The sequence below is a fragment of the Oratosquilla oratoria genome, chromosome 9, assembly GCF_046742065.1.
Source record: "Oratosquilla oratoria isolate Oo_2021 chromosome 9, ASM4674206v1, whole genome shotgun sequence".
NCBI lineage: Eukaryota > Metazoa > Arthropoda > Malacostraca > Stomatopoda > Squillidae > Oratosquilla > Oratosquilla oratoria.
In genome coordinates, this window is record NC_134785.1 from 66741335 (window position 1) to 66749330 (window position 7996).

Genomic DNA, 7996 nt, shown 5'->3' on the forward strand with positions numbered 1-7996 from the left:
AATAAATTGCAGTGTCTAATTCTGGTTACGAATTTTTATTAATTTCCTAGAATTACTTCTAAAACAGGACATGGTTACAACTTTCTTAAACTAACTCGCTAATTGCCATCAGCAATTCTACTATTTATATCTAGGGCCGCGCGGTAGCTCAGTGGAAACAGTCTAGAATTCATGAGCAAATGATCGGGAGTTCGAGTCCCGAGACTCGCTGCGGTCTTGTTGCGTTGGTTCCATGAGGGGAGGTGACCCAACGTCGGGCTAAATTGATAGAGCGGGTTACCACAAATGGGAGGATTTTGCCCTACGAAGGGGTTTCTCACTTCCCACTACATGGGAGCTGGATGGTGATTTTTGAGTTTTCTAGCTGTCGTCTCGTGATTTTTTTTATTTTATTTTTTTTATTAAACTCTGGGAGACAGATTCAATTGGGTAATGTAATGGATAACGTTTACTGCCGTCGTTTAGTGTTAAACCTGAACAACACTCCAGAGAAGGACAAGAACGTTCTGAACACAACAACACGACTACGTTCCGGAACGTCAACAAACATCATCAGTACGATACTACCAATCAAAGACTAGAGGGACAGTGTTGCCAAAGGCAGGAGAGAAGGGCTTTATTGCCTTGTTGAATCCTGATTAATCAATCAGTTCTTGCCGAGTGACGAGCCATTGTAAGGAGAGACGACGAAAGGGGAGTGGGGGGGGGAGGAAGGAAGAGAAGAGGAAATGGTTATAGAAGGTGAGGAGGAGAGAGTGGGTGGAGGGGAGAGGAAAGGGGTAAGAAAACTGGAAGGATAGGGAGATGGGAGAACGGAAAGAAGGGAAGGAGAGGGGCGTGGAGAAGGAAGGGTAGAGAAGGAGAGGGAAGTGGAGGAACGAGAGGGGGGATAGAAGAAGAAGAGGGGATGAAGTAATATGAGAAGGAGGAGAAAGGGATAGAAAAGGGGAAAGGAGGGGAACAAAAGAAGAGTGGAGGAAAGAAGAGGGGAATGAAAAAAAAATCTAACAAGCAAAAATGGAAGAGGGAAGTGGGAGAAGAGGAGAGGGGGAAGGAAGGAAAGTAGGGATTGGAGGAAGAAAAGAAGATGAGAGGAGGAGAAGATGAAAGGAGAGGAGGAAGGGAGGTTGGAAGGAGGGCAGGAGGAGAGGATGAAAGAAGAGAAAGAGAGAAAGAAAGGAGAGAAGGAGGAGAAGAGGAAAGGAGGGAAGGAGAGTGGGTTGGTATCAGATGGAAATTACTCTACCAGACCCGAGACCGTCACCCTCTTCTGAACACACTGTGACCTAAGATTTTGCTTACGTGTTTCTGTGACCAGACTCTCAGGATAATCTCGAAAATATCTTGAACCGTTTCATAACATAAAGTACTTCTCTTTCAGAATCATTATTTTTCGTAATCCTGTCTATGTTTAAGTACAAAAATGAAATTATTACGAGTACACTATTTCAAAGTCAGGGGAAAGTTAGATGTACTGCCTCAAAGCAAGGCTTCTTCTTATACTCATTGCAATAGTGACTCACCATGGTCTAGGATCATGTGTTGGACTCATGATCGACAGCTATTTCCCTCCCGAATGAGAGTTTAGGGCTCATAGATGGCCCGATCTATGGGTAATGCTGTGACCTTACACACATACGCGCGCGCACGCGAGCACACACACACACACACACACACACACACACACACACACACACACACACACACACACACACACACACACACACACACACACACACACACAAACAAAACTCCTTGCCTACCAGAGTTGGAGTGCCGGCTCGCAGTACAGCGATGCTGTTTTTTTTTTTTTTTTTTAATTCCTGGGTGGTACACGAGCTCAGATCTCTGTACGGTACGATTGAGAGTATGTGAACAGTACCATGATGAATATCGCTCTTGATCTGTGTTGACAGAATCTAAAAACCATTACGGAATTCAAGTTGGGTGTTGACCTAACCAGCATGGCTGTAAACCAGATGTAAACAACAAACGTTTTACCTTCAAACGACGAAAAACGAAACGTTTCAAAATAACCAGGCAAACGCATCAAAACAACCATGGAAACGTAGTCAATCTCAATTTCCAATGTCAACTGCACTCGGGGCGTTGACTGATGGTAGTTTGATATATGGCTTCCTCTCTCGCTCAAGCTTGTTTACAGAGCAGAGGAACGAGTTAATTGTGAAATAGAGGCACAGCTGCCTCCAGTTATAACGTGTACGACCTTTGACGTGCTTTACGAGATGTGACAGTGTTTGAGTAACTTTATGTCATGGTGTGATTTACACGAACATGGTGGATGACGCAATGATTTAATAACAGTCTCATTATTGTTCGTTTATTCAATTATTCCATCGAAGTTGAATATAATAGAATACAATAGAGAGCACAGCAGGCTTAACTTTGGAGACAAAGATAATTTGACACGTCTTGGTTTGGTCCTCAATTTCCCGTCCGCTAACTACTCCAGAATGTTGTTATCAGTATATGTAAACTCCATCTGACCCCCCAACCCCATCTCCCAGCCTTGGATTCTACCAACACCATTTCTTACAGACAAATAGACACGCTCAGGAACGCAGTGTCATTAGGGACGCAAGACTCATCAAGAACTCTTTAGTGAAAAGTTAAGAGACTATCGCTAGGACTCTTACGGTGGCACTGGTTGAGACGTTATCGCACTGGGCCGATAGAGCAGATTTGCACCCCGCAGCTGTCGAAAAAGAAATCTGCAGAGCTGGGCGCGTTACTGCCGGATAGGTAGTGCGTTACCGTCAGTGCGTTACTGTCAATGCGTTACCGATTTTAATTTACTTTAGAATGATTTCGATGAAAAAAATTAAAAGGAGAAGTATTTACTTCTTACGAATATTTTCAACAAAATAATATTCAAACTACAACATTGATATTCCCGATTCTAAAACATAAGATGACCAGAGCTGGGCATTACTGCGTTAGTAACGCACTACCTGTCCAGCGATAACGCGCCCAGCTCTGATCTGATGTGCTGGATGAAAATAATTTTCCTTCAGCATAACAAAAGACATTCTATGTATTTTTGTTGAGAAAACAAAATAGTTTGTCATAGTGATTTTACGGCGGAAAAAGTGCTGGAGGTAGCCAGTATCGCAGATGAATTAGAAGCTGAAGGAAAATTGCCCACTGTGATAACGCTTTTAGTTCAGTTCTCTTACAACTTCGAGGTAAAAATGCTCGTTAAAGAAAAGGTGAATTTCCGTTTTCTTCCATTTGGGTGCATCTGGACCCGTTCTCGACTGATACGATGTAATCAGAAGTTCTAATCAAATCTTATTAGAATAAATTTGTAATATTCAAATACTTTTTCCTGGCTAATGCCAAACTATTTCATTCAGCTTAGATGATTCTTAGAAGCAAACATTAATCGAACTATTTCCATTACTAAGTACTAAAATGACTTTAGAACATTCAAGAACCTTCGGGTCAGCGCCAAACGATTTTTTTTCCTTAAATTTTGGCGCCATTCTTTCCATACTTAGTTACAACTTCAAATAATTCTATTCATTTACTAGAAGACTCATGGACCAAATGGACGCACAGCGATGTTTGTTTGTGATATTTTCATTTTGGCTGGTGTCAGGCAATTTTATTCAGATGATGAGGACCTTTGTAGACTTGAATGGTATGACCTTTGTAGTCTTGAATAGTTCAAAGGTATCTCGATTTGATGTTTAATTTTTTTTTTTTTCTTTTTTTTTTTGGTCAATAGACACTTCACCAGAAGCCATAAGGCTAAATATTTTCTTCTGGTCTTCGACATAAGATTCTATTTATCTCTTTTTCTTTCACTGAGACAATTGGTTGCTTTCAGAGAAAACGAGATGATAACTTAATGGATAGGGATGACAGATGGTAAAGGACACGGAACTGCCTAGTGTAGGCCTTATGGTCGCTTGCAGTTTCCTTCATTCTTATGTACACTCCGTTTTGTTCACCTCCCTTGCTCCCTCTCCTTCCTTCCTTTTTTCAAATTTCCTCAATTTTCCTTTATCCTACTCTCTAATCTTTTCTCTCTCCCCCTCTTTATTTCCCCCCTACCCACTCCTCTCCCCATCCCTTCCCATCTATTGGTCCTCCCCCCTCCCCCCCAATTTCTACTCTATCACCTCTACCCCCAACATCCTCTTCCCCATCACTAATCTCCCACACTCTCCTCTCCTCCTTCACCCCTTCTTCTCTTTGTCGTCGTCACCATCTCTTAGGTCATTAATCTCCTCTTTGTTCCTTGGACCGGCGGCGGCGGCGGCAGACTCGGCCGATAGTGTTCGGAAACTCTTTATCTCTACGCCCCATCACCCCCCCCCCCCATCACCTCACTCACTCAATAACTCATTCAATCACTCTCCCACTCACGCACCTACTCACTCACTCTCTCACTAACTCAATCATTCACTCATTCACTCACTCAGTCATTCACTCAATCACTCAGTCATTCACTCACTCACACACTCACGCACCTACTCGCTCTCTCACCAACTCATTCACTCAATCACTCAATCATTCACCCAATCACTCACTCTCCCACTCACGCACCGACTCACTCACTCTCACTCAATTGCTCAATCACTCAGTCATTCACTCAATCACTCACCCACTCACGCACCTACTCACTCTCTCTCACTCAATCACTCACTCACTCAATCATTCACTCAATCACTGACCCACTCACGCACCTACTCACTCTCTCACTCAATCACTCGATCATTCACCCAATCACTCACTCTCCCACTCACGCACCTACTCACTCACTTTCACTCAATTACTCAATCACTCAGTCATTCACTCAATCACTGACCCACTCACGCACCTACTCACTCGCTCTCTCACTAACTCAATCATTCACTCAATCACTCAATCATTCACCCAATCACTCACTCTCCTACTCACGCACCGACTCACTCACTCAATCAATTACTCAATCACTCAGTCATTCACTCAATCACTCACCCACTCACGCACCTACTCACTCTCTCTCACTCAATCACTCACTTAATTACTCAATCACTCAATCATTCACTCAATCACTGACCCACTCACGCACCTACTCACTCTCTCACTCAATCACTCGATCATTCACTCAATCACTGACCCACTCACGCACCCACTCACTCTCTCACTCAATCACTCGATCATTCACTCACTCACTCACTCATTCCCTCACTCATTCACTCACTCATTTACTCCCATCCTCTTTTTCTCCCTTCAGTGGCGAATATGAATCTCCCAGGTTTTGTGCAATCGAAACTTTCAAGAATCACGTGACACCCCTACGGACTAGAAGCACGCAACATTCTTTTCTTGTCAATTTCATGATACCAATTCTTCGGTGGGATATTGTTCTCACAGATAAAGGAGCTTCTTATCGGTAACGAAACACAAGATCTCTCTGTCTCTGTATCGCTGTTTCTCTTTCTTTATGTAAGTATATGTAGACACACACACACACACACACACACACACACACACACACACACACACACACACACACACACACACACACACACACACACACACACACACACAAACACAATGTATATGCATATGTCGTTATTTATGTCAAATTTTAATTTTCATTATTTACAATTTTCCTATTCCCCCCGCCTTTTCTCCACATTTTCTTCCATATCCTTCTGTACCTCCTTCTCTACTTTCTTCTCCTTGACTTTGTCTTTGCGACAGACCTCTCTCTTGTCTTTCCAGAATGGGACGACATTCCAGGCGAGTACGAGTCGCGAGTCGTAGTTCCTCTTCTCCATCTTCTCCTTTGTCTGGATCATCGATGAAATCCTGGGAACAGAACCACTGGGGGAAGTCCTGGACGTATCTGGATAAACAGCTAAGCAATATCCCATATCTATCGCTCAAAGCGTTTCTCTCCTTTTTTTTAATTCATCGTTCGTGTCTCATCACTTGCCTTGGCTGGTGGCGTCACCGTAAGCGTGCTGGTCTCGCCTAGTCGCGGGTTCGAATCCCGCATTTCTCTCCGATTCCCAGTAGGGACTGTTAACTGACCCATCAGTCCAAGCGCATGATAGGGCAAAGGCTTTGGCCGCAGTTACTCAGTGCCTCCTGGCGTAGGCTCCTCACAACCTTCATTTGTTCTACATCTGGATTTCCTATGGGTTAAAAGGTCTCATACAATCGTTCTTTGCTATTGTGATCCGCTTGGTGTTCTTCCTATATTCACTTGTTTACTTAAGTTTAACTGGAACCTCGCTGGCTGAGCGGATTAGAGTGTCACCACTTGCAGCGGAGGTTTATTTGACGGCAGTTCGAATCTTGCAGCTAGCGAGTTGGACCAAGGACATTGTTTTATTAAATTCCACGCTACAAATTCCTCTGTAAGGGGCAACGTCCTAGCCTCCTCACTGAGATTCCCGACCTTAAACTTAATTATCATCATCAATTGAACTGGAAATGCAATAGTGTTTTGAGATACTGGCGAAGAAAGGGAAAAGTATGCGTGTCTAGCTCTGAATTGGAAATCTACAACAGGTAAAACCGGTCACCGAAACGCGAACTTAAAATCCCACAAAATCTAGTATCCCTTATGGTGAAGAGCGGAGGACGTTGAAAACATATTACAAAATTCAAATAAATACCAAAGGGAAAGGTAAAGGTACTCTTCATGCATACATATATTCATGCGTAAGTAACCACTAGGAAAAGTAAACTAACGAAGCAGAGCGCTTTCGTATAATTACATCTTCAGTGCAGATACAAAGAGGGAATTCCTTCTTTGTATCTGCACTGAAAATGTAATTATACGAAATCGCTCTGCTTCGTTAGTTTATTTTTCCTAGTGGTTACTTACGCATTTGTGAACACGGGCTCCTAGTGTTTTTTATTCCACATATATCCATGTATACATATATGAAAACAAACACACACATGTGCATATGTACATGCAGTACATACACATGTGATACATATACACCCACATATGCATGAACATGCACACGTACATGCACATGTACATATGTATATTTACATATACTTGTACGTGTATATATATATATATATATATATATATATATACAGATCACATGTAACAAAGGATTATAAAGGCAGAGCATATCGACAGGAGACGTTTTGGTCCATAAGTAAGTCGTGTGTACATATATGCATATATACCATGTTCACATATATACACACATGTACGTTTTTCACGAAAGAGAGGACCAAGTGTTCGAGTTCTCATAAAGTGCAATCGGGGGGTGGGGGGTGGGGGGCAGACATCGAAAACTCCAATATTGAGAGGAGGAGGAGGAGGAGGAGGAGGAGGAGGAGGAGGAGGAGGAGGAGGAGGAGGAGGAGGAGGTGGAGTCATGCAATAAACCGGAAAACACAAAGCAATATGAACTTGCAACCCAAGTTGCAAATATCCCGTTTCAACAGACGCCGAGAACTGTCACTGTTGCCCATGAGAAATGTTGGTGGAGTGGATATGATGTCACGGCGGTAGGGGAGTTGATAAAGATGGAGGAAGTAGCGGTCTCGATAAATTGATTAAATTATGGAATGATAAGTTTTTCATTATGTTATTATAAGTACGCAGAGATTATTGATGGGGCTTTTAGCAATTTATACAAAGTTAGTGGCTGAACACAATAATTCTGCATCAGTATATTGCGCTAATGATGCTGATTATATAGGATGCGCTTGATGAGATATAAAACCGGTATATTATCAAGGGCATGAAGAAAATTTCTACCAATAAACATCAATGTATGAAACCTCAAATTTCTTCGTCTTTTTCTTCGTAAAATTTTCCTAATCTTTTCGTCACATTCCTGATAACATCACCTGTTCTCCTTGTAATCCTAAGCAAGATGGACGAAACAAACTGAACCTTGAAAAAAAAAAAAAAAAAAAAACACGAGATGAACAAGGGTTTGAGGTAAAATGGTTCCCCCCACTCGAGCCTTGGGGGCGGAAACTCGTTTATTATATT